The following is a 26477-nucleotide window of genomic DNA, read 5'->3' as shown; positions in this document are numbered from 1 at the left end:
CAAGGCGGGATGGGGGAGGAGGTTAGGAGAAGGAAATCGAAGGAGTTTCAAATGTGACTAACAGTTGTAATGATGAGGTAACGGGGAAGATTTATTCACCAACGGAAGGAATACTTTTAAATCTACCCTTTTCCATAATGTGGCACACTCTTACATGCACTGCAGCTTACATACAAGTATTTATGTAATTTTGCAAAGAACGCTCAGTGTGGAAACACACACAAAGGAATGACATTCAGAGACACGACTCATGTTGCCTTTGCCTTAAAAGCACCCATTTCACCGTCTGGCTGGAGAAACACTGGCCTGGTCATTACCCAGGAACCCAGAGAGGAGGGGCCTTGTAGAAACTAGAACCAACCAGCCAACAAGAACAGTAACAATAAACACCACCACAACAAAATGACTCTTTTCAGCTTAGTGCATCTTAAAACAGCCCCCAACTTTCCAACTTCAACAGTTTGAAATGAATCAAGGGGAAGAAAAGATAGCATTAACCACGCACAACTGAGTTTCTCAAAAATATCTTGGGGCACCTGGGTAGCTAGCTCATCGGTTAAGTGTCTGACTTCGGCTCAGGTCATGATCTCACGGGTCTTGAGTTCGAGCCCCGCGTCGGGCTCTGTGCTGACAGCTCAGAGCCTGGAGCCTGCTTTGGATTCTGTGTCTCCCTCTCACTCTGCCCCTCCCCTGCTCACGCTCTGTCTGCTCTTTCAAAAATAAATACATGTTAACATTTTTTTAAATAAAATATCTTATTAACACAGCTTTCCAAATAAATCCTCTAACTTACCAGTCTCAACAAACTTGCAGTGACTGATGCTCCCTGTCGTCTAGGAAGGACACAGATGGGGAAATGAATGACATTTCCATTCTTTAGTATTCATCTGATGTCCCACCTTGTTTGCTTTGAGCTGTTTGCAGAGCTTTTGGGATGTGTGGAAGCGTTTGCTAGTACGGCCAGCTCAGGCCTTCCAGAACGAAGCCTCCCAACGAATTGCAGAGGAAGAAAACCTTCAGTTCTGTTTTTCTGCAGGGTTGACTCATATGTGTGTGTGTTCATAACATTTAAAGAAGTAATGTGCCTGGAGAACAGGAAGGGAGCTGCTTTACAAGAAAAGATAAGATGTGATTAGAGGATGAGGTTGATCAGATAAAGATACCACACACACAATTTGGATTTTAGCCGGTTCTTTAATTTACTCTGAGAGGAAAAGGAGGGGAGAAGGATGAGGACCGAGAGCGTTAGGAATTGGCTTCTCACGAGCTGCCTCTCTTAACACGCTTTGTGGGTTTTTTTCAATCCCATCTTTAAAAAGATGCAGCCATTTGTTTCCTCTTCTGGGACTCCCTCTCCTCCCCTTCATCCTTCTTATAAGAAGGCAGGGAGAAACTTCCTTAGAAGTCCTATCTGTACCACCCTATCTTAGAAGACTTGAAACATTTATTCTCAATGTCCTCAGTTTTCCCTCCCAATGGGACCATTATTTGAAAGAAATTCCACCAGCATTCAACCAACAGGCACACATATCGTAGGTGCAAACAGTGAGGGGCAGGAGAGTCATTCCAAGACTGGGGTCTCCATCAAGTCTTATGAACCCAAAGGATGTACAGTCATCTGTTACGACATTGGTGGGACTCCATCACAATCTGAGCATGGAGAGGGTTTCCTTTTTCCCTCTAACTATTTCAAAGCATATTTTGGATCTTGCTGGGTTTTTGTTTACAGTTTTTCATTTTAATTCCCGTATCATTAACATGCGGTGTTATATTAGTTTCAGGGGTACAGCAGAGTGACTCAACATTTCCATGTAACACCATGTGCCCATCACAAGTGCACTCCTTAATCCCATCCCCCTACCTGCCTCCCCTCTGGTGACCCTCAGTTTGTTCTCTACAGTTAAGAGCCTGTTTCTTGGTTTCTCTCTATTTGCCCCTTTGCTCATTTGTTTTGTTTATTAAAATTTCCATATGAGTGAAATCATATACTGTTTGTCTTTCTCTGACTGACTTATTTTGCTTAGCATAATACCCTCTAGCTCCATCTGTGTCATTGCAAATGGCAATATTTCTTTCTTTTTTATAGCTGAATAATATTCCATTGTGTGTGTATACACACACACACACACACACACACACACACTTTTTTTATCTGTATCCGTATCATTAATGAACACTTGGGCTGCCTCCATATCTTGGCTGTTGTAAATCATGCTGCAGTAAACATTGGGGTGCATGTATCCCTTTGAATCAGGTCTTGTATTTTGTTTTTTAAATTTTTTTTTTAACGTTTATTTATTTTTGAGACAGAGAGAGACAAAGCATGAACGGGGGAGGGTCAGAGAGAGGGAGACACAGAATCTGAGATAGGCTCCAGGCTCTGAGCTGTCATCACAGAGCCTGAGGCGGGGCTCCAACTCACGGACCGCGAGATCATGACCTGAGCCGAAGTCGGCCGCCCAACCGACTGAGCCACCCAGGCGCCCCTCAGGTCTTGTATTTTGACAACAACTCCATGGGGCTTGAAGCCAAAAAGTCGTATCTTCATTTACTAGCTAAGGAAATCGCAGGGCAGAGGTTAAATGACACTTTCAGGTGGAAAACTTGTGCTAGAATCCGTGTCTTCCTCGTTCTGTTGGTTCCCTGTCATTGTTCCATTTATTACACAATATTCTTGGACAATCCACTGGCAGGGACAGTGCTTGTAAACAAAACACTGCCTGCCTGGGGAGAGAAAAGTAGTACCTTGCATATTGCAAGTCTATTTCACGGCTCGCTCTGAGGTCAGGACCTCCGATGCCCTCTTGACTTCCATCCCAAGACCTCAGAGGTGACAACGGATGGAAATGGAGTGAAGAGATCAGCATTTAATCAGAGTCCACAGGGGAATGAAGGGCAGAAAGTTACTAATTATTTTTGAGAGACAGAGAGAGACAGCATGAGCGGGAGAGGGCAGAGAGAGAGAGAGAGAGAGGGAGACCCAGAATATGAAGCAGGCTCCAGGCTCTGAGCTGTCAGCCCAGAGCCCGACGCGGGGCTTGAACTCGCAGACCGCGAGATCATGACCTGAGCCGAAGTCGGTCGCTCAACCGACTGAGCCACCCAGGCACCCCCTGGAAAGTTACTAATTAGAAACAACTTGGACTTTAATTGAATTGTTCTTCTCATTTCAGAAACCTTCTACAGAATGATTCCCCTCCCTCCATTGTCTTTGTAAGTTTTGCTGTTTTTGAATTGGCATATTTCTACATTTTACAGTTTTCCTTTACAGAAATTAGAATAAAGCAGTTCTTGGTCTCCTGAAGCAGATTTTGAGAAGCAGAAAAGTGAGGTTTTCAATCATGCACAAGACTGACAATTAGCTAATAAAAATCCTTTTCCCCCCTGTTTCCTCAAAAGTCAGTTCTCAGAAAAACAATCATTTATTCTACCTACCCTGTTTACCAGCAAGGTTAAAAGTTCAGGCAAAGAAAGACATCAAAATATTTACATTAAAGCAAATCGATGCTTCTATACCACGTCTGGCTCTGCAGATTCGGAATCAGGGCCTGTCACGCTTGTCCCAAGAAGAGGAAGCAGAGTTCTGGAAGGCTGGTCCTATGTTTCTCCAGCTCTCACTCGCGTGCTCTCTCTCTCTCTCTCTAAGACTATTCTCCTTTTCTGAGACTGCTGTCTTGGCCCCCCTGCCTTTTAGATCTTTTCTTCCTTTTCATATTTTATATTTATAGCTTAGGTCATTAGGACCCTACCCAAGTATTTTCACTGACGGTATGTTCCTACCATTTCCTGATATATTTGGTTTTTTTTTAATCCTCAATCTTTACAAATGCAAATAATAGTGATCACAGCCACCATAACTGAATCTGTACACTATGCTTTCGTGCATTACTGCAAACAGCCTCCTAGTTGACAGGGTGAAGCTGGAAACCAAAGCTCAGAGATCCCACAGCTTGTCAGGGACCAGGCAGACCAGAACTGGGGGCGCGTCTGCCTGAGTCTTGTAATTAATGGGGTCTCCATTGTTCCAACCCTAAAGGAAAGGCCCCAGCACTGGCCATGCCTTCAGGGGCCATGACTGTCTTCGGAAGAGACGTGTCAAGGAAAGTGAGGCAGCCTTTACCTAACACGAGCAGTGCTGTTGCCGAGGGACCGCACGTGAGGGCTGGGGCGGGGGCCATGCGGACAGCAGACCGGGCACCAGCTGCTCCGGGGACCGGGTGGGTCACCCTCATCTGTTGTCGGCATATTGCCGCCCAGTAGATCCATGGTTGGCCTTGGCTGCCTGTGCAAGAAAAGGCATTGCTGTGGGTGCCAGCAGGAGACGTAGTGCTGGAAAAAGAACTCAGCTGTCCTCCAGCACGGACACCAGACACGACACTTGGAGGCCGATGCGCCCCTCGACTGGCCCTAGGTCAGCGAGGAGGGCAGGAGGATGGGGCCTCTGTTCAGGTGACCCTGTCCTGGGTACATCCTTCCTGAGGTGCTGCCTCCTCTTCGGGTGGTGCCATGTGGAGTTCTGCGGGGCTCTGAAGAGAGCCCCCCAATAAGGGGTGTGCTCAACACCCGTGCCGCGCACAAACACGCCCACCCACAACCCACACGCATCCCAGATAACCCGCTTACCCACCCGCCTGCGCACAGGAGGGACACCCACGGTATACACAACACGCCCGCCCCCACGCCCCCTCCACCCACGCACAGACAACCACCACGCACACCGCGGCACGTACACAGGTGCTCGCACGCTACTGACACCCACGGTCACCCCCCCACACACACACGCATGCACGCGCACACGCTCATGCTCACGCTCCCGTTGTTGACTGTGCTCGTGGTAAGGCAGCCATGCCAGAACCGTCGATGAACCGCCAAATAGCTTTTCCTTCTCAAGGAGATGACAGGAGTGTGGGGGAGTTACTGTCGGTAAAGTTAACTTCTGGAGGAAAGAAAACAGCAGATGGACGGAAGGTAACCTAAAGACAGTGACGGATTACAGGGCTGTGTTCTACCGCCTCTAGAGGTTCCAAAGATGAAAATAATGGAGTAAGAATCGTTAAGGGCTGCAGGCGGGACCCTGTTTTGGATGCCACATTTCCCTCGTTTTTGCTTTTCTTCCTCAAACAGCAGCAGCGACCCCTTCTACTGATGTAACTCTTTTTATGGTTTCTTAGCCCAATACCCTTCTCCGTCCCCTTGACTCTCACACAACCTCACTGTTTGCTGAGGGGTGGGGGCCTGCCTGGGACCCCAGAGAGCCTCTGACTGATTCCCCCCAAATTCCCCAACTAGCTTCTCAGAAGAATAAAGACCAAATTCACTTTACCAACATTTCCTCACCACCTACGTAAGGCAGGCACACGTTGGGCTCTGGAGGTAGAAGGTGTTACCACAGAGCTCTGACCTCAAGAGGCCCAGAGAGCTGAGCTCTAGCAGTTGTGCTCACGGGTCTTCTGGGATCTGGTGAGACGGCAGATTCTGACGCCAGGGGCCAGGGTGGGACCTCTGCCTTTTTTGACCTTCCAACCACACTTGGAGTAGTGGGCAGTTTGCAGAACCAAAGTGTATCCACATCCTGCCCCCCCCCCCCCCCCCCCGCCCTGCCAAAGACCCTCTGCTAAGAGGGCAGGAGGCAAGACTAACATGGCTGCCAGTGTTGAGGGAGGAAGGAAAAGTCTCAGGTGGCTGCCGCGTGGGCCTGAAGTTCTGCTCAGCGGAGGGGGTGCCCAGGACTCGGCAGGGACCCTTGGACTTTTGATTGCCTTCTGTTTTCAGTTATGTTCAGCTATCTTTCCTCTAACTGTCACTTACTAGTCACACTCCTTTTTTTTTTTTTTTTTAACATTTTATTTACTTATTTTGAGAGAGAGAGGGAGAGAGCACGAGCAGAGGAGGGGCAGAGAGAGGGAGAGGAAGAGAATCCCAAGCGGGCTCTGCACTGTCAGTGCAGAACCCGATGTGGGGCTTGAACTCACACACCCGACCGTGAGATCATGACCTGAGCCAAAATCAGGAGTCGGACGCTTAACCGACGGAGCCACCCAGGTGCCCCGAAACTCAGTTTTCTTAACTGAAACAAAAGGATAATAATGCCATCTCTGGGGCCTGTGATGAGGCCTGGAAATACAGCAGACCCTTGAACAACATGGGTTTGAACTGAGCAGACCCACTTATACCTGGATGTTTTACAGTACAGCACTGTGATGTATTTTCCCTTCTTTGTAATTTGCTTAATATTGTTTTCTCAGCCTCACTGCCTAGTAAAAATAATACATATAACAAAGCATGTGTGAATCAACCGTTTGTTATTGGTAAGGCTTCCGGTGAATAGTAGGCCATTCGTAGTTGAGCTTTGGGGGGGATCAAAAGCCGTAGGCAGATTTTTAACTGTGTGGGGCCTTGGTGCCCCCAACCCCCATGTGGTTCAAGAGCTAACTGTAACGTGTGCACCACCAAAAGTTGTGTCCCGAACAAATGAAAGCCTCAGGTGGTAGCTGGGATTGTTCTAGGTGCACGTTTATTCATCCAACTACTCAAGTGACCGTCCCTGAAAAGGCGGTACCTGTTGTAGACCTGGAAAAAGTGAGGCAGGGACCCCAGGTTAAAGGAGAGCAGGTCCCACTCATCATGGGGACCCAGACTGGCTTTTGAGGTCCTGCTACATCATGTTAAAAGGGAGGCAGACCCCTGATTACAGAAGTGAGAGCATTATGCATAGGCAGACCTCCAGGAGGTAATCCACTTCTCATATTTGGAGACATCAGTCCTCCGTGGACACCTGTGACTCAAGGCCAGACGTTCTCCAGGTTGACTCCCTTCTACTGGGGAAAAGCAAATGTGACTTGAAAGGATCTCAGTGTTAACAAAAAGACATGTAAATCTAGAAATTTGAGGTCAAGCCATTTGTCAGAAAGCCTCAGCAGAGATAAGCGTGTTGCCGCTCGCCCAGACTATGAAACCCTCACTGCTTTTGAAAACTGAGTCAAAGAACCCTGCGTGGGGACTCACGTGAAGGAAGCTGGGCACAGCTGTTTCAACTACGGTGCCTTTCTGAGCCAGATGCCCACACATGGAGCAGGGCAAGAAAGTGGATTGTTTTCACTAAGTTTTCGTCCACTGGATTCGTTTCTCTTACTGGCACAGCTGATGAAAAGGGAGCATGGGGGCCAAGCAGCATGAGGAGGGAGCTCCCTAAAGCCCCCGTGTGACCACCTCAGCCAAGGGCACGTGCACGGAGCCACGTTCTTGCTGGGCTTGAGGTATGCGCACCTCTAACTCCAGAGCAACTTGCAGACATCTTCGAGATACTGAGGTGCAAGGGAGAGAGGGGCTGGAAGGCTGGGAACGAGCAAGTATCACCACCATTTTCCGAAGGAACGGGTTCTAAAAACTACAGAAGAGCAGACTCACTCCAGTTTCCGGGCAAACCCAGAAGAGGCATCAGACAAAGTTCACAAGCATTTGGGAAGAAAGTGGTGGTCTTTAAGAGGCACCACGAGTTCTCTAAGAGAAAGTCATTCCATGCTAACCTCATTTCCTGTTTTGACGAGCTTCACCAGAACAGTCGATTAGGGGAATGCCCCAGAAAGTGCGTCTTGCTTTCAGTAAAGCATCTGAAAACCTCTCATCGTATCCTAGGTACATAAGATACCAAAGATGGGCCAGATGATGGAATGACCAGGAGAATTCACAGTGGCTGGGACAACCTTCCCAAAGAGGTCAGACCATGGCATTACCTCGGTCCTGCTACCTCTATTCCCATGCCCGCTGCTGGAGATGGCCGTCCTGGCTAGGCCACCCACTCGATCTCAACACAGACTCTTGGGTGTTTTCTCCCCACTGGCAAGTGAGGTTTGAAACGATTCTCGGCAGCTCTACACGTAGAGAGAGTTGAAGGCTCCAAGGTGACCGTGTCGGTCTATGGCTTTTTTTTTTTTTTTTTTTTTTTGCTCCAGTTCTGTCCTTTGGAGGGAAACAGAGATATTTCCATGGAGACCCACAGGGGCCCTGTCCTCTGTTCTGTCCCACACTCCACTTTAAAACTAACTTGGGGGTGGGGGTGGGGAGACACTGAAGGTGTATTTATCACCTTTGCCAGTCACATGAACCTCTGAGGAAAAAATGGCCTCCAACCATCAACTCGCAGGAGTTAGAAAGCTAGGGTGAAATGAGACAGAACAAATGTGAAGCCTATGTTCTTTTGAAAAACACAATCCACTGTAAGACTGCAACATTCAGGTATATTTGGTTCTAGCTATGCTGCTACGTGCTTGAGTGTGACCAGAGAGGACAAAATAATGCCTCAGAGTCTCCACTTTTACTATTTAATTCTTTCCATAATATTGAGCTTTTGCTCAGGGTGTTAGACAGGCACTAAAAACCCTTTCCCTACTTAGGTTATGGCCTTGTTGTGAGGACAAAATAAGTCAGAGGTGGTAAAGTGCTTTGAAAAAGGGAAAGCTTCGAAATTCAAAATAGTATTATTATTTGTTGTAAGGTGCTTTCCCTCCAAAAAAAGAAAAAAACTCTGACAGTCTCTGAGTGATAAGCAGAAAATGATTCAGCTTTGGCTTCTGTTTCTCCAGCTGTAACCCCAAACTGGCTGAGCTGGCTGAGTGGCCTCAGTGAGCCCATCTCAAAGCCTGAATTCCTACAGAACTCCAAACTCCTGCAAAACTCCAACCCTCCCCACCCCCCACCCCCACCCCTTGGCAATCTGCTTTTCCAAAAGTTCTTCCTGGAAGGCCTGCTTCCCACTGTCCTACATTCTGGTAATGAAACAATCATTCAGACAGCTCCCTTTCCAGAGCTGGGGCTTCAAAGATGCAAACTGAAGGGATAGCCAGAGTAAATGCCAGATGACTTGAGTCAGAGCCTTGGACCTTTGTAGGTATTGTAAATTCTTCTGGATCCTACCATGCACTGCTTTGAAAGCGTGTCGTTCTTGCTGCTGCCCCAGCCCGGGCTCAAGAGGTGGATGAAAAATATATTGCAGGCCCAAGACAGGAGAGCAGGCCCTAGTCAAATTAACAGACTGAGATAATTACCTTAAACTTCCCTTGCACTCAGTGTAATTTCACTTGGTGGTTATAGGCCTCAGAGTTCACCCAGACAGAGCTGTCTGGTAGAACTTTCTGTGATGATACCTGTGTTTTAAGTTTTCAGGAGATACATGTGGCTCGTGGCTCCTAGCCATATTGGGCAACATGGCCCCAGATCAACCGTTCTTCACCTTGGCTACATGACAGAATTACCTGGGGAGTAAAAAAAAAAAAAAAAAATACTCATGTCTGCCCCCACCATTCCAAATTTTGTTGTGAATGGTGCTGGTGGAGCCTGGGCATTTGGATTTTTGAAAACTCCTGGGTAATTCTGATGTCTGGCCAGGGTTCAGAACCATTGCCCCATCCATCTAGAATTGTGTGTTCAATTTATTTTGCTCCTCCTGTTGTTCTCGAGAACGAAATATACCAAGACAGGGATGTGTCTAAAGGGGTTTCGGTATGTGTGAGCACCCCATGGGGCACGTCCGTAAACCCACAACTGGGCTTGGGCTCTGTGTATTCTCAGGGGCTTTGCCTGTGTTTCCCCACGATACCTTTCTGCACTGCCTCCTCAGAGTTCTAGACTCTGAAAAACAGAACTGGCAGAGAAGGGAAAGGAACCTCAGGGCAGGGTGGGATCTTTGGGATCATCTGGTCTTCTTGGTGTTCTGCCGAGGAAAGTAGTGCCTAGAGAAGTTAGATGATTCACCCAGGCAACAGCTTGCAGAGCGAGGACAAGGGCCCCATACTCCAGACTCCCCACTGAGGACACATCCCTCTGCTACATGGTTGCCTTTAATCTTCCAGGAACATAAGCAAATGAGATTTAACTTAAGGACATTGATTTGCAAGGCAAAACTTGGTTTCAGGTGAGAATCTGATTATCCAGGTAAGAGAGAGTTTATGATCAACCTTTCCTGCCGGCCAGTATACTGACAGAAAGCCTGTGTCCCCACCTTGGCCACTCCATTTACCCCCTTAGATCACCAGAGGTAAATGGATTCACAATTTCCTCATCCACCAAACAGTGGTTAGAATACTGGGCAACTCAATATCACAGAGTCAGCATGAGAAGTGATAAGATGATGGATCCAGTCAACACATAATTATTGAGCAGAGCGCCAGGTGCTGAGGACAGACTGGGCAATGAGACAGACTAGAATCTTCCTTTATTGAACTGAAATTTGGAAGGCAGGTTGAGAGGTACACGGCCAATTAATGAGTGAACAAACAGCATAATTGTTGATATTGGTAAGTGCTGGGAAGGGGGAGGGACAGAGTGGGTCCCATCCAACTCAACTCTAGAACATGCCATAACAGTATGAGCCCAAGAAACCTCGTGGAACGAAGGTGACTGAGGTGCGGGGGAAGAAAAGGAGGCAGCTGAGAAGACAGAGGTTTCCAGTAGAAGGCTCAAAGTTAGTGATGATTTTAGTGTGATCATTAACAGGCCACGATTAGAGTAGGTGTGGAAAAAGAGTTCCAAACGTCTTCCGGGGTTTAGTTAGGATCAAGCCCCAGGGGAAACCCTTCACCTGCACTCTGGCTGTGGGCAGCAGGTGGAGGCACTGGAGGGGGCCGAGTCCTGACTTTTCTGTGTCTGTGTCATTTTCGATCAACTGCGTCATTGAGCTTCTTGTTTCACCTCCCAGTTATTCTGAAACAAAAACATGCATGAAAAACACAGGTCACTGCCAACCGCATTGAGAGACAGTCACTCCAGTACATGGAAACCGAAAAGGGAAAGACAGATCATAAATGCCACAGTGAGCTGGGGAATCAAGTTTATCACCACCTATTCAAACAGCGATAATCAACGAAAATTGCGGGCGGTGATGATGGGGGGGGGGGGGGGCGGGTGGGCAGCAGGGCATTCGTTTAAAAATAATTCACAAGAGACAGAAAAGGCAGATGTTCCCAGAAGCCCACTACCTGTTTACTGAAAGCTGAAGTTAGTTCTGACCTTCTGGGTCAGGGTCTACTGCTGGGGCACATTGAGGCTCTTCCCCTACGTGCTCCTGTTGGCCTTGCTAAAGGGTCACACAGGACTTTCAGGACAAGTCTGGTATTTGCTCATTGTTTGCCCAGGTGCTACACCGAGCAGCACTCCTCAAGGGTCCAAAGAGACGTGAGAGAGGTCACCGGGGAATTGCAGCCCAGGGAGGAGGGACAAGGAATATGGAGGCTGAACTTCTGGCCCCTGTCCTCTTTCCATCCCAAGAGAATTAGCAGGTGCACCAAAACATCGCGAATGGAGCGACTTGCACCAAGGAGTCTCAGTGAGGTGGAGGGAGAAGGGGCCCCTGACCATACAAAAGCCCTGAGGACAGCACAGGGCTGAGACAGCTCTAAGGACAGAGGGTCTAATTGAAACCACTTTGCCACTTGAGACCAGTACGGTTTGGCTCCCAAGCAGCAGATAGTTTGCGGAAGCTTATTCTCAGTTCCCAAACAAGTGAAAGGATCATTCCAAAGGCAGGCAGAGGGACAGGTCAATGCAGGAAGATAGATGATGTCCCCTCCCCCAAAGATCATGGCCCTGCAAGCCAGCTTTGCGTTTAAATCTGTGGCTCAGACATTCCAGGGGAGGAAGAGAAGGCAGGAGACAGAACTGCCATGGGAGGGAGGTCAAATCCACACCAGTCTGTGCTTTTGCAGACGTGTTCTCTGACCGGGCACTGCTTGCTGATGGGCAGAGAAGATACGGGCTCTGCCTGTCTACTCAGAGCTTCCTTGGGTCTGCCGTCCCCTCCATGTGCAACCTGCCCAAGATGCAGCCCTGAGTCTCCCAGGAAAACCGGCTGCCCCTGCCGCTTCCCATTTCCTGACCTTTGTTAATGGCGCAAAATTCTCTGTAAAAAGGGAGGAAAGGGGTGCCCGATTTTGGAAAAACTCCATCCTCCCCCTAGAGATTCATTCACAAAGCACAGTAGCATACAAAAGACGCTGAGAAGTTAGGAAATAAAGAAAGCTGTTGAAATTCATTCATTGTGTGCTTCCCAAACCCTTTTTGCACAAGGAGACTTTGGAGCCTTTGCCGGCAGAGTTCTATTGAGTGGCAGAGTTTCAAGCTCCCCGTAACACTCACCGTCCCTGCTGTTCCCAACACTCGCGTGGCACTTGTGATAGTCTGTATTTATTTCTGGAAACTCTGTATTGCTGTTCCTTCTACCTTTCCCCTAACCTTCTGTGCAAATGCGTTAGCTGATTCACATCAACTCCTGCAGCCTGAGGGTTTTTGTTATTGTTGTTTTGCTTTGTTTTGTTTTGTTTTTTGTCAAGGGCCCCATTTGCCAGTGGCAGTGAAATACCGGGCTTTCTGAAAGGTGATAAATCTGGCTCTGTGGTATCTAACATTCTGGGAAGAACGTTGCCCAGATGAATCTATTGGGAAAACCAGCTTCCTGATTTGTGTCCTATGAGCTGGCATTTTCTATTGTGACTTAACGTCTGGAAACTGACCCCAAGATTTCGTATGCAGTGCCTTCCTGGGTGGGCAAAGGGAAAATAGGAGCGAAGAAATGTGTCAGCCAGAGAGAAGGGTGCAAGGGAAAACCTGGGTCTTCTAGTGTCACCGTTGAGATAGAGAGATGGCTTAGGAACTTGTGCTGTCCTCCAGTTACCCCACTTCTGAGGGATGAAACACCAAAGTATGACAGCCTGGGCAGACTCTAGTAACAGACATCCAGCCATGCAGACCTTGACCAAAATCACAGAGTGAGGCATGGTGGGGCTTTAAGGATCATGTGCTCAACCTTCATTTTACAGGCACCCGCAGGGAGGAAGTTGGCAACTGTCCTAAGATCAGACTGGAAGGGACCCTGCTGGGACCGAGATGTGGATCCCTCCTACCTGGTCCCCACATTCAGAGCTAGCTTGTTCAGGAGCTCTTGCATGGATAAGTAAAATCCATAATGGCTCCATGTCGGCCGGCTATGTAGTTACCATTCAAAAAACAACCTAAGAGAGCCCATTCAGGAACTTTAAAAGATTTGCCCCTAATTAAGAGCCAGTCACACATGTGGCTTCCCACATGCCAGCATCCACTGATAGTTGGTGGAAACCACCAGCCTCACACTGGACAGTCCCAAAGGTCACATGTTCTTCCTGTACTCACTCCCAGTCTGGCTGAATTACATCTCTAGTATTGAAGGGCCCCCCGGTAGGTCTCCCCCTGCGCACACAACTTCACTTTCTTTCAGATCTGAGGCATGGCCCCAGGGTCACAAACATCACACCGCAAATACAAGCCCTCGTCGTGGACCCGAAATGGAGCCCAGGCGACCTTCTGGATGTTCCCTGAGCTAGCTCCCGGATCCTTCCCTTTCCGTTCCTAATGGCAGAGGAAAGGCTCCAGGCCTGGGAAACTGAGAAGGGGGAAGAAAACAGTAGCTCAGACATCCACCCCCAGACCAGATGGTTCACTGGATGGTTTCACCCAAGCCTCTTTCCCAGGCAGTAAGGACCGGGGCACGGGGGCGGGGGAGCAAAGCCAGAGACTTCAGTTTGCTGTAACATCCATGGTGCTGTCAATGTCTCACCGCTGAAAGGCCAAGCCGGAGCCCCCAGCCACCCATGTACAGATCACACACTTGAGCCTGTTCTGCACCAGCGTCTTTGTCAACGCTTGGGAAAATGACAGGCCAGGCACTCACATCCTGTTCGTGCTGACTCATGGTGGAGTCTGACAGGGTTGGGAGCCAACTTTTTGAGATTTCGAAACAGCTGCCCAGGAGGATAGAGTGTATTCAACAACACCAAGGTGCCCAGCTCTTGGGACTCCACTGGTTTTCGTTTCTCAGAAAGTTAAAACTGTGAGGCCACAGCCAAAAATGATCACAGATTAACTTCGGAGATAAGTGATACGGGTCCCTTGTGTAAATTATTAGGCTTCTGGGCTGCCAGACATGTCAGGGCAGGGGAGGGAGAAGCCCACGCTTGAGGGGCCCCCCTTCCCTGGTTTCTGAAGGGGGCTCCCATTTCTAGAGCCAAAGCCACGTAACTCTGAGCAGATCGAGAGCCTTTCCTGAGGGGATGTCCCCTGAGAAGCAGTTTTTGCAAAGTGTTCCACGCATCATTACAGACCGACACGTGGTTCAGAAAAGACTCCGTGTCCCTCAAAACCCCTGTTAGCAGAGCACGAGCCTATCCCCGGGCTGCCCCAGAACACACCCAGGTCCTCTCGGCCACCATTTATCGGGCACATCCCATATGTCAGACACAGTTTCAGACGTGTGCCCTCCCTTACGCGTGGCATCGGCCCTCTCAGGCTGGTGCTAGTAGGCTCATCCCTCTCACCTGGAAGACAACAGGGAGTTCTGCAAGTAGCTAGTAAAATAGTGCCACCCACCTTCCCACCTCGCATCCCGATCAAGATGTTCGGCCCCCTTTCTGGGCTGAACAGGAGCTCACAGGTGACTCAATCAGCTCGCTCCCCCATGGATCTTGGAAGTTTGCCCATCTTTTGGTACAGAGAGGTACCTATTAAATACCTCCCTCCATCTGTACTGAAGATGGAAATGGAAACAAGAGTGTTGGGCCAGGTGGCCCTCACTGGATTATTTCCTGGTCCAGTCCTGCCACCCCCCCCCCCCCACCTTGGCCACTTTCACTACCCTTGAGATAAAATCCACTTTTCAAAGAACTAAACCTCAAACCCATTTTAGCAGACCTGTAGTCTGGTTGACACCGTGGAAGTCCAAAACTACGAGTAAACTTGCTCTCCAGTTACGAAGAGAGACAAAACTCTGAAGGACTGGGTTTATCGTAGAGGCAGTGCTGAGCGCACGAAGGGACTTGGCGCTGGAGGGAAAATGGAGACAACCAACAGGTCCATCAGACATTGGCCTTTTAGGTATTCCCATCACCCACGGCCCATGGCCCTAACCAGTGTTTCTCAACACGCGTCTTTGGACCAGCAGCATCACATCACCTGAGAATCTGTTAGAAATGCAAATCTGCAAGCCCTTTCCCGGACCTTCTAGATTGGAAACTTTGGCAGTGGGGCCCAGGGATGTTTCAGGGTGGTTCAGACACACGCCTAAGAATCCCCAGTGGTGACTGATGTTCAGAAGACCTAGTGATGCTCTTGGATAAGGGGACATGGGCTTGGTCCCTAGTGACCGCGGGTGACTGCACATTGGCCATGTACTGATGTTCTCCATTTAGTCAACTGTTCGCAAGTTCTTCACCGGATGGTTCTCTCCTGAGATCCCCACAGTGGCAGGAAAGAGCCAGCAACTCAGAGGCTATTTGAGACTTTCAACAAGTTCTTGGAGTGACCTGGGGAGGAAGGTGGGTACGACGTGCCCCTCAATCTCCTTTTTTGGGTACTGCTCATCTGCCTGGCATAGGCTGAGCCTTTTGGGATACTAAACCCGCACCAGTGATTACCCTCCCCCCTCCCCCCTCCCCCCCCCCCCCCCCCCCCCCCCCCCCCCGGTCATCACATTGCTCTCTCAGCCAAGCTGCAGGCCCCCTGCCCCACTGTGGCTCTCCTTTCATTCGCTCTCAGTATGTTTTCCCTGAGGAGGATAACGTTTTCACCAGCTCGACCCTCCTTACTGCTACCCTGGGAGGAGCAATGGGGGCAAAACTCACTGGGCTTCAGAGCTCTGCTCGCACCGACACCTGGCACCAGCAGAAGCCCACGACCGGGCAGGTAGGCGGCAACATGACCAGGCGCCCCCCACCCCCCCAAAAACATTAAAAACATAGTTTGTTTAGTATTAAGAAAGAAAAACACTAACCCCATACAGGAAGTATGAAAAGAAGAAGAAAGAGGAGGAGGAGGAAGACACTGAAAGTGGCAGAGACGGAGGTGTGCACAGATAACAAGATGTTCCTCAGCTTCCACCGTCCGCCTCGTCGGGGTGGTGGGAACAGGTAGGGTAGGGCACTGGGGAGGCCGGGGATTTGCAAGGGTGGGGGAGATGGAACAGAGAAGGGGACTATGAGTCACGAGGCCCAGCCTCGCCAGACGTAGGGCACGTCCCATTCAGGGCCCTCTCTGCAGGTGTGGCCGTCCCAGCCAGACTTGGAGAAGACACCTAAAATGGAAACTGCCATTTGAGATCACCCCACGCGCCCAGTGCCTCTCCTGTCCCACGTTCTGCCCCGCTGTGCGTTTCAGGTGAAGACACAGGAGTTACCAGATCATGATCACCTCCCCGCACGCCCCTACCAGAGATGTAAACCAAACAGCAGTCAGCCAGGGAGAAACCCCCGTGCCGAGCCTTCCACGCAAGCTGGCGGCTACGCAGACCTTCAGGACCACAAGCCCAGACGGGCCTGACCTGCTCTGGAGTGACGGACACTGACGTGAGGCCACCCAAGGCAGGCAGGAGTCAAGCCAGATGCTTAACACAGAGCCACTGGCCCTCTCCGAAATACAGCTCAGCTGGATTTTGAAAAATGGGGACACGGGACTCACAATGTCCACCCAAGGATTAGAATGAGGAAAACCGGTGAGACCACAGAACATTTCCTCTTTCACAGCCTCAGACAGCAGGAGAACAGGAAATAGGAGCCCTCCCTCTGACCGTGATCAAATATAAATACGAACACTGTAAAATATGCACGCGCTGAAAAGATATCAATCGAAAGGATTTCAAGTCATTGCTATCGCTGTCAAAGAAAGCCCTTGGTCTTAAAAAAAAAAAAAAAAAAAGGAAAGAAAAAAGAAAAAGAAAGACAGAAAGAAAGACAGAAAGAAAGAAAAAGAAAAAACTGTACAACAAAGTCTCAAAATAGAACCAAAACCTGCAAATCATCCTCCAGAGTGTATTAGGAGCCTATGTCTTAGCAGGCTGTTGAAAGGTTAATAATTTTCCTACCGAAACTGAATGTGGGTTGTGAAAGAACATTAAAATGAAGAAAATTTCCCCGTGGCTGCTATTTTATTATCACCAAAGCCATCAAGTTTCAGTTTGAGTTATTTGTATTTATTTGTGAAAACAAAGATTAGATAAGTAGAAACATAAGCCTCATCCTAATTATTGCCCTGGAGTATCTGATTTTTAAGACAGAAAAATAAGACCATCACACACACGCGCGCGCGCGCGCACACACACACACACACACACACACACACGCAGGCATGGCAGGAGAAGTCAAAACAACGGAGAGGAGAGAGGGTGCCGTTGTCTTTTTCTATCACTTGAAAACATGTATTGTCTCGCATAAAACCCTGATATTTTTGCACAGTCTGTGACGCTATAGGAGAGTCGATGTGTACATTTAATTGTTGGCGTTTTTCTCAACTGCATGCTCGGGGAGAGAGCTCTTTTTTAAACTGCAAACTGTAATTTTTGTTTGACACTTGCAAAAAAGTTAGTGAGAGCCATGCAAGTCGATGGTGAAAACCTGAAACAATGGCATTTCAGGGCTGCTTTAAAAGATCAAATTGTGAGCTTTGAGACATTTACAAGCAGGTGGAGCCTGAATGAGACGTGGGGTTTAGGGGCAAAGCTGGATTTCAACTCAGATGTGTCTCAGAGCCCAGGTGAACAGCTTTGTTTTCTGGAGTTTTAAAAGAAATCCACCAGATGAAATGGTTAATCAAAATCTATGGGTGAGAGCAAAAACTTATCTTCCAGCGCAACATAAACACCAGAATGAAAAAAAAATAACATGCATAAAGACCTTCAGTGGTCTCACATCACCGAACAAACTGTTTTTCTACCTATTTTGTGTTGCTGGCTTTTGTTATCAGCCCAATCGGCAAATTGTGGCCAATTTTGTCATGGTTTAAGCAGACATTTTGTTCCCAAACTGCTTTCAACATTTTAGCTACCAAATACAGTTTATGAGAAATTGAACAAGCCACAATACAAACAGAAAAGGTATCTATTCTTGCTAAATTAACCCCTTTTAAGGTTAAAATGACACACACACATAAATGATTTATAAAAAAAAAAAAAAAGAATTCTAGTAAATCCACATTTGCAACAACCAAATCAGACTTTTCCTGGAAAAAAGAATAATTAATGAATAATCCACTGCTTGGATTTTGAAACCAACTACATGACATTCCCCAATTCTGGTCACCATTACACCATGAGCTTGCTTTTGATGAGGTAGCATGTCATTTTTATTTTACAGACACACACACACATCAAGTATTATTTGACCACGCAGACCAAAAGCCTAGAGGAATCAGTGGAATTATGCTAAGGTAAATAACCAGTGAAGCAGTTATTTACTACTGAAAATAAATGACACCCACGTAGTTCATCTTATAGATTAATATTGAAACTAAATGGCAGTCTTATACCGCAAATCATTTCACAAAAAAAAAAAATAATAATAATGAAACTAGTTAACATGAAAACACAGGGTTTTAATTTTATGAAACATTAAATATTAAGATCAAAACGATAGAAAGCTGACATGGTTTGTTGTGTGTTTTTTTTTTTTTAATTTTGTTCTTGCTGAATTATTCCTACAACAAATTGAAAATGAAAAAAGAATGAAAGAATCCTTGCTAAAAAATCCAAGAATTACTACTTGGAAGACAAGCAGAGTGTCAGAGAGAGACGATTGAAGAAAACTTCTCTGTTTTCAGCACTACACCATTTTTAGCCTTTTAAAATACCAGCATGCCCACACACCATCTCAGATTAAACCAAGGAGAAAATGACACATTCTGAAACCATTTTCTAAAGCTTCTTTTCCTGATAACCCTCAGACGCTTACAATCAAATTAATGAGTTTCTAAAAAGCCCAAACAACTCTCCATAAAGACACAATTGTTCGCAACAGCCTGCAGACATTTCTAAATTTTTCAGGCAATACTAAGAGCATTAGTCTTTGCTATTTATATTTAGAAAAGCTAAGCCGTTTTTAACATCTATATTAGAAAGAAATGCTTGCTACTCTGTGCTTTGGCTAATTAACTTGAGGAACAATTTGAAACACACCAGTAGATTCAGCCCAGTATCCCCCTCATTTCAAACAATTGAAAAGTTAGTTCATATTTTTCCTCTACCTTCTTTGCACAGGTCTGTTTCCTTGTAATCTATTCATACTCGAAAATTCTTCAGGTAGTAAAGAAAGGAAACACCCACAGAGACTAAGTCATTATTTCTTCTGAAAGTGGATTTCTTCATAAATCATAGACCAGCAAATAAACAAGTAAAAAGAACTAAAAAGAAAGAAATGACAAAACTCAGGAAGGACACTGAAAATCCACACTGACTGACAGAAAGCTTAGCAGGGGGGAATTTATAATCACTGGACACATTTGTGGTCAGTTTCAATCACTCTTGGGGAGAGGGAGACATTGCTTTTGGTGAGCGTGACCCGGTGACAGTATCCATGTAATGACATCTTCTATTCAAGGTCATGGGTTATGCCGTTTAATTCCAGACCTAAAACATGTGATTCAGACTTTACACTTCATGCTTTTGTGTTTCAATCCTTTCAGTGCTTGAACCTTTAAAGCGAGACACGAGCATTTAAAAACACACAAACCAAAAAGCCTTGAATGAACACTACAGTGCATGATGACAGGGAATGGAGAAGACTATGGTAACCACCTGAATCTGTCACTTTAAGAGATTTTTCTGTATGAGTATTTTACCCTAGAAGATCTGCCCTTGCCCTTACCCAGCACCATCGAAGGCTCACATTCAGAAAAAGCCTGACCTTAACTAATACTTGCCCACTCTTTTAAACCACACATGTCCCCTTCCCCCGAGGTAAGACTTGGGAAATGATGATTTTAGTCATCTGGAAAGAGTGAAACATGACATGATCTTGAAGCACTTTCTTCAAAACGGGTGTCATTTTAACTCTGTTTTACCACAACTAAAAAGGCCGTGCTCACGGAACAGATTCGAGTTCGCCCTCAATTGTATCTGTAACCCGGGAATTTCTTAAGAGCCGAGTGGCACAGGAGAAGAGCTTTCACTGAAGAAATGTTCGAAGCATTAAAAAGAAATTCCCCACTTTTTTTCTTTACGAGTTTATGAACCAAAACGTGAACGCTTCCATATTAAAAATTGTCTTCAGCATAATTACTTCATGGGCAACTAGCTAACTTTTCTTCTCACAAAATGCCTTTGTGAACGGCAAGATTTTCAAATACCATTGTTATACTCAGAGACACTCCTAAGCGGAAGTAAAATAGAGTCCCCCCCCCACCCCAATTTGCTAGATATCCCTTTCTACTTGAAGCCAATCCATCCTGTATGAACTGATGACAATTTTGGTAAAGTAACCTGGCTTTAAGGGTTAGGGAAGGTTCAACTGTAAAATCAGAAGACCAGGCTTTTTATTTATTTATTTTGAAAGCAAGTACAGTTTTCCAGAATCTACAAATAACTGCTACTGGTTAAAAAAAAAAAAAGAAAGAAAAGAAAAAAAAAAAAAAGAAAAAGAAAAAAGAATCCAGACAGACAAGGATGAGAGAAACCTGGTTACTCAGAATTCTTGACCTGGAAAGGAGTCTCTCTCATTTTATTTTCTATTTTCCACAAAGAGAAAACAAGTAGCTTTCTAGTCACAAAATGAAATGTGTACAAGAATAAGGACTGTGTAATGTGTTAAACACTGTTGTATCGGAGTGAACACAGACACAGGAATCGCGTTTCTTGTTAGTGTGAACCGAAGCCATCATGCTAGTGATACAGTGAGTGAACAAAGACAGATCAGACCGACAAGAACAGGAGAATTTGGGTTGTAAACCCAGGCTAGAGCTAAGTAATTCTGCTCTGGCAGGGTCTGTTAGCACGATTAAAAAGCACTGTGGAAACTCTTGGACTAGGAAGAGCCTAGTATATTTCTGAACCTAAAACTTTTTCATTGATGGTGGCTTGAAAGCTGTTTAATTAACTGTAGGATGCCAATCACTCTCTTTATCAAAGCCAGCTGAAAACAAAACTGAGAGAAACAGCTTGTGGTTTCACAAAAATGTATTTACATGAATATATTTTAAAGGGAGTTCGATCATTAGGTACGATGTCATCTGTGATGGGCGGTGGATTTGACATTTAAAGATGTCAGGGGTTGTCAGATTTATCTCCAGTCTGTACTTAGTTTAGATGGAACCACTTTGGTGAGCAGACCTTGTTTTGTTAAATTCCAGCCCAGAAATCTGAAAAGACTTAACTCTTATTTACTGAATACAGATCTCCTCATGTCTTCTCACTTCCTTACCGAAGATCTACTAAACAGAAAGTGGAGCCCCTGGATGACAAGTGGAATATAAGTCCACTTTCACACCTCGTCACAGGGATGGTGACAGAGCCGAGCACGCCACCGTGAACAGAGCACCCAGGGGGAGTTAATGATAAGCACAGTGTTGCCTGAAATAGAGAAGAGTCCGAACTCTTTAGCCTGCCTCTTCGCTGAGACTTGTCTTGGAAAGAACATTCTGATAACACGGGCTTTCCTTCACTTCACACCTCAAATTGTTGACGACAAGGAGGAAAACCCAGAGCGACACTGAACGTTTCACCACGATTAAAACTGTCTCGATAGAAGTCCTATCAAAGGAACAATAAAAGATCCTGGATAAACGTCCTATCTCCAGCCAGGAACATGGGTCCATAGTTTTTTGTCTGTTGGTTTAGCAACCAAGAAGTAATAACACTACCTATTTTCTTCAGAGATGGGTAAGTGAATCACCACCGTCTCTCTCCAGAAGGATGTTTGGTGCATGGATCGGTCGCTCACCCACTCTTTTCCAAAAGCCACTTTCCATTTTGCCTGATTTGTTGGGAGCGGAAATTAAGCTCTAAGACAAATGAAGCTTAAGACAAGCTGTCGCAGACCCGAGTGAAATCGCTACCCTGCAGCCACCACCAGCCCTGAACCACAGAACCTCGTGCAGGGGATCTCATAGATCTCTCAAACAGAAAGGGAAATGGTTGTTGATATAGGTGACAAAAATGTACAGTCAGATAGGAACTCTGCTGCTTACGACCCTTCTGCCTTAATTCGCATTGTGGAGGTCAAGGGCAGTCTTGTGATAGCACAGCTGGTAACGTTGTTTTTAAAAGGTTACAGGAAAAAAAAATTTTTTTTATATACTGCACTCCTCGTGAATTACTTTCTATAGTTTGTTTGTTTTCTGTAAAGGCTTCTCTCCAAACCAAACTCTTTCATTGTTAATCATTTTGTTTAAAAAAAAAAAAATGCAGCAGTACACTTAGGATAAAAATAAAATGAAACGATTAAAAAAACGTAGCATTGAAATCTGCCTATATAGGTTGCCGTTCAAGCCCAGGAGAGCCAGGCCAGAGGAAATCCCCACCCGGGTTCTGACAGAGCAGTTAGAAAAGGAAGCAGCACAGGGGCCCGGGGAACAGGCAGAGGACAATAACCATTGCAACCTGTTACCTGCTCGGCAACCATCTCATTCGTGGAAAATAGCAACCTTGATTTCTTCTATGAACCCCAAACACCTGGACTTTATTTAAGAGCCCTTTTCTCCTTGCCTGTGCTGTGACATTCATTTGAGAAGTTACAAAAACGGGTGCGTGAAGACCAGCAAAGCCAGTCTCCGAGGAAGGCTAGAGTGAAGAAGTTTCACTCTCCCCCAAGCGCCGGGGAGCCCTGCTTCTAGATTCTAAAGGGCCCCGTTTGACAAGTTCCTCTGAATACCAGAATGAGGTTCTGAGCTAGCACACAGAGGTCCCAGGGACAGCTGATCAGCAAATTTGCTTTATGGATTGGTTTTGAGTAGGATGCATTAAGAAAAAAAAAAAAAAGTTACAATACAGCACTAAAGCACTTCTGATGGAACTAATTCAGAATGGCCATCCTAGCTCGCCTGCAAAATAAAATGTGGGATCTTCCATTTCAGCAAATCAAAGGGGCTTCCCACCTCATAGAGACCTCCTTCCCACCTGCCTACAGCTGGAGGCATACTCCCTTCCCGCCAGGGAGGCGACATGCTCTGCCTCCAGTGTCCCTCCCTCGGTGGCTGTCTTTGTTGTTGACACTGTTCCCACTGCGTTTATTAGGCGACACTGCTTGTAAAGCCTTCTCTCTGCTGCTGCCTGTTGCTAGGGGATGAGCCCCACTGCTTCCCGAGAACAACAGCCACAATCCTCCCTTGGCAGGGAGCAAGGACAACATCTCAGTTTGGTGACAAAGTGGAAATAATCCCTAAAAACATCCTCATTTACATTTCCCCTTAGAAGGATGGCAATGTGGGCCCCATTATGAAATGTATATTTTCTTCATCTCGGTGTTGGGTTTGATGCCTTTGGAATGGATCTCACATCCATATTGAATTTCTGTCCCCTGTTGCCAACCGTCGTGCCCCAGGTGACTGTGGGCTCTTAGAATTCTTGGCTGTGATCTCACTCAGTTGTCAGCCTTTATTTACTTTTCTCTCTCTCTCTCTTTTTTTTTCTTGGAGAGAAGCAAACCACATCGTCAAAGCATCTAAAAACACAAACCAAAGGAAACTAGGGTTTCCAGGCTTGAAGCAAATGGTATTTACCCACAATTTATTTCCAAGAAGTAATTCGGAATCCATTGTCGTTTTCCGTTTGGATTCATTTAGAAGCACAACATCATAGGTGTCCCGATGGTCTGTTTGCTTCTTGCCAGCAATGAGTAAAGAGTAACTCCTGTCCTCAAACCCAGACTCACCTCGATTCTTGGGACATGCCTTCCCCAGCCCTTTTATGTGCCTCCCGTTGGGGTTGACCACAGTCTGGCCCCCCCTGGCCGCTGGGACTCAGGAGTTGGTGCAGATGGTCCAGGCCATTCTCTCTCTCGGTGCTACCACCCCCCCCCCCCACACTTAACAGAAGTTCAAATGTCACTCTGTGGGTTGAAAGGCACCTCCTTCTACCTCTCCCTGGGAGGATGGACCTTGTCACTGGGCAACCCAGAGGCCTCATGCTTTAGGCTCCCTGGCATAGTTGCAAGGTCCCAGATGTCGAGATTGGCTCCTTCAAGCTCTTGGGGCAGGAAGGCAGGGCTTCCCTGAGTCCCCTCCCGGGACAGTGTTTGGTGCAGAGTGGGCACTAGTGAGACTCTGCCTCGTGCATTCACAAATGGTGGATGGATACAGTTTGTCAGGTAGCACGAGTCGACTTGCTTGTTCAGGACCTACTAGAGTCCCAGGGCTGACACAGACTGGTACAATGAGGTGAAGGAAGCTGACAGCTGCCATTTGCCGATGTAGCGTCCCAGGTACATTGTGTAAACGATCAAGTTTGCCCAATCTTCTGAGCCAGATACTCTTAGTATCTTTCTTTCTTTCTTTCTTTCTTTCTTTCTTTCTTTCTTTCTTTCTTAATGTTTATTTTTGAGACAGAGAGAGACAGAGCATGAACGGGGGAGGGTCAGAGAGAGGGAGACACAGAATCCGGAACAGGCTCCAGGCTCCGAGCTGTCAGCACAGATCCCGACGCGGGGCTCGAACTCATGGACCGCAAGATCATGACCTGAGCCAAAGTCGGACGCTCAACTGACTGAGCCACCCAGGTGTCCCTCTTAGTATCCTGATCTAGAGAGACGGAAGCCATCAGACGGGTGGTCCACTTCTGCAGGTGACAGTAAGTGAGGAGTCAGGGGAGGACGGCAGACATCTGTTGGCCCAGCCAGTGACCTTGCCTTCCTACTATGTCTTCTTCAGTGCCACTCAAGTTGATGGTCACCATCCCAAATCCCACGGAGCCTCTTCCATAGAGGCTGTTTGTCCATATTGCCACGTGCCTGGCTCGACTGCGACTTCTCCGGGACGGATTCTGTGGCTGGCTGACCCTGCCTGGCCGGCACCAAGCACCTTGGCTGGAGTACCAGCGTGTGAGAAGTGGTTTACCATCTCCTACACATGAGGCCTTCTGGAGCAAAGAGGAAACCGTCTTCCCTATTGGGTGTTCAAGTTTGTGCTAAAAACAAATTATCAGCAGACCTGGAAAAGGCTCATCACTTTGGCTTTGCACCTTGGTGAGCCTTAAGTTTCCGTCTGTTACAGGACTGAGCGCCTTATGGAGGGGCCGAGCCACATGCCCTGCAGTGAGCGTCAAGGATGGGTCAGGCTGGCTCCGTCGGTGCAAGTGCAGAATGCACTCAGGGGAGGAGGGGGACTTCCTCCTGTAAAGTCATGAAGAGGACCCACTTGAGGGGCTAGGGAGGAAGGACAGCTCGAGTTGACCACTCATCAGATGGTTCCCTCTATCAGATTCCCCAGCCATACCTTGAAATCAACATTATACCGCGGGCTTGCCTGTTGGCAATCATCCCTGAATACCAATTTATTAATTCACTCTTTCACTGACCCATTCCACACTCTGCCCAAGCGCCTAGGACGCGCCAGGAGGAAGCCTTTCCCCTCGATGCGGACTCAAAACTCTTTTCAAAACTTGCCCCGTTAACCACGTCAGCAGCTCCTTGAAATAAAATGGAAAAGAAAAGCTCCACAAAGGCCGTTTATCCAATTCAATAACACTTCGCTTCGGAGGTTTGTGGGTGTATGATCTTCCTAACCAAGGCTAGAACACGTTTGGCACACCCAGGCCTCTGTTCTGCTAGACGTCCTCAGGGGCAGAGGTCAGCAAAAAGAAGAGGGCACGTTGGATGGAAGGCTGCTGTGGATAAATCGGGAGGAAGTGCCACGCTGATGCACTGAGTCTATTCCAAGGTGGGCTAAGTGGGCCATACGGAGTGTGGTTGCGGTGGAGGAAACAAAGGCCTTCATGCCAAGGAAGGAATCCAGTGTGCGTTTCACAGAAATTAGAAGCGTATTAGATTGACTATTCTAATACCGTTCTTCTTTTCCCTTTGGGTTTGCAAAGGAGCTCCCAGCTCACAGGGGCATTTGTAGATAAGGTTTCATCTACACTTCAAGACTGCACAGAGAGGCAGGCGGGGCAGACGGGCTCGGGCCCATTCATTTATTTCACAGATGAAGTTGTTTTACAGACAGAAAGGCCCAAGGAAGTGGCTGCTTAGACAAATCACATCAAGAAGACCCGGGGCGAGGCCCCCTGACCCCCACATCTGTGTGCCACAGCCTCCCAGGGCCGTGCGAGTGGTGCTGTCTGGGTAATCTGGGGGCGCTCTCGCCCAGTAAAACACACAGGGCCTCAGGGCAGAAGGGGAGGTGGGCACAGGACTGGGTTCAAGGGCAAGGTGCTGGTTCCTAGCGCTGGGTCTTAATTAAGCTCTAGGTACCATTTGGTCTGTTGTCAAAGTCCCTACGCTGGGCACTGTGCTTGGCCTATAGGAGACACTCCACATATGTGAATCGAATTTACCACTCCTGCGTGTTAAGTGGGACCCAAGACCATGAATCTTACGGATTTTGAAGACATATCAAAATAATATCAATCGCCATAAAGATTGGGAAATGATTAGCAAGGTAATTCACGTGAATAAAAATAATACCGTTTAAACACACACACACACACACACACACACACACACACACAGGGTCATCACGTTACTGGGCCCCCTCCCCCACAGTGT

General features: G+C 47.2%; 1 long non-coding RNA gene across 8 annotated transcripts in view; it reads right to left on the bottom strand.

Moving 5' to 3' along the window:
- LOC106976029 (uncharacterized) overlaps positions 1-26477 on the bottom strand; it is a 154654-nt gene that overhangs the window by 80540 nt on the left and 47637 nt on the right. For all 8 annotated transcript variants that reach the window (XR_008289467.1, XR_003412429.2, XR_003412427.2 and 5 more), the window contains exon 2: positions 10577-10698. This is a non-coding gene — a long non-coding RNA (uncharacterized LOC106976029). The remainder of the gene's footprint in view (positions 1-10576; positions 10699-26477) is intronic.

This window comes from Acinonyx jubatus, chromosome A3 (genome assembly GCF_027475565.1).
Source record: "Acinonyx jubatus isolate Ajub_Pintada_27869175 chromosome A3, VMU_Ajub_asm_v1.0, whole genome shotgun sequence".
NCBI lineage: Eukaryota > Metazoa > Chordata > Mammalia > Carnivora > Felidae > Acinonyx > Acinonyx jubatus.
This window is presented reverse-complemented; position numbering and strand designations above follow the sequence as displayed.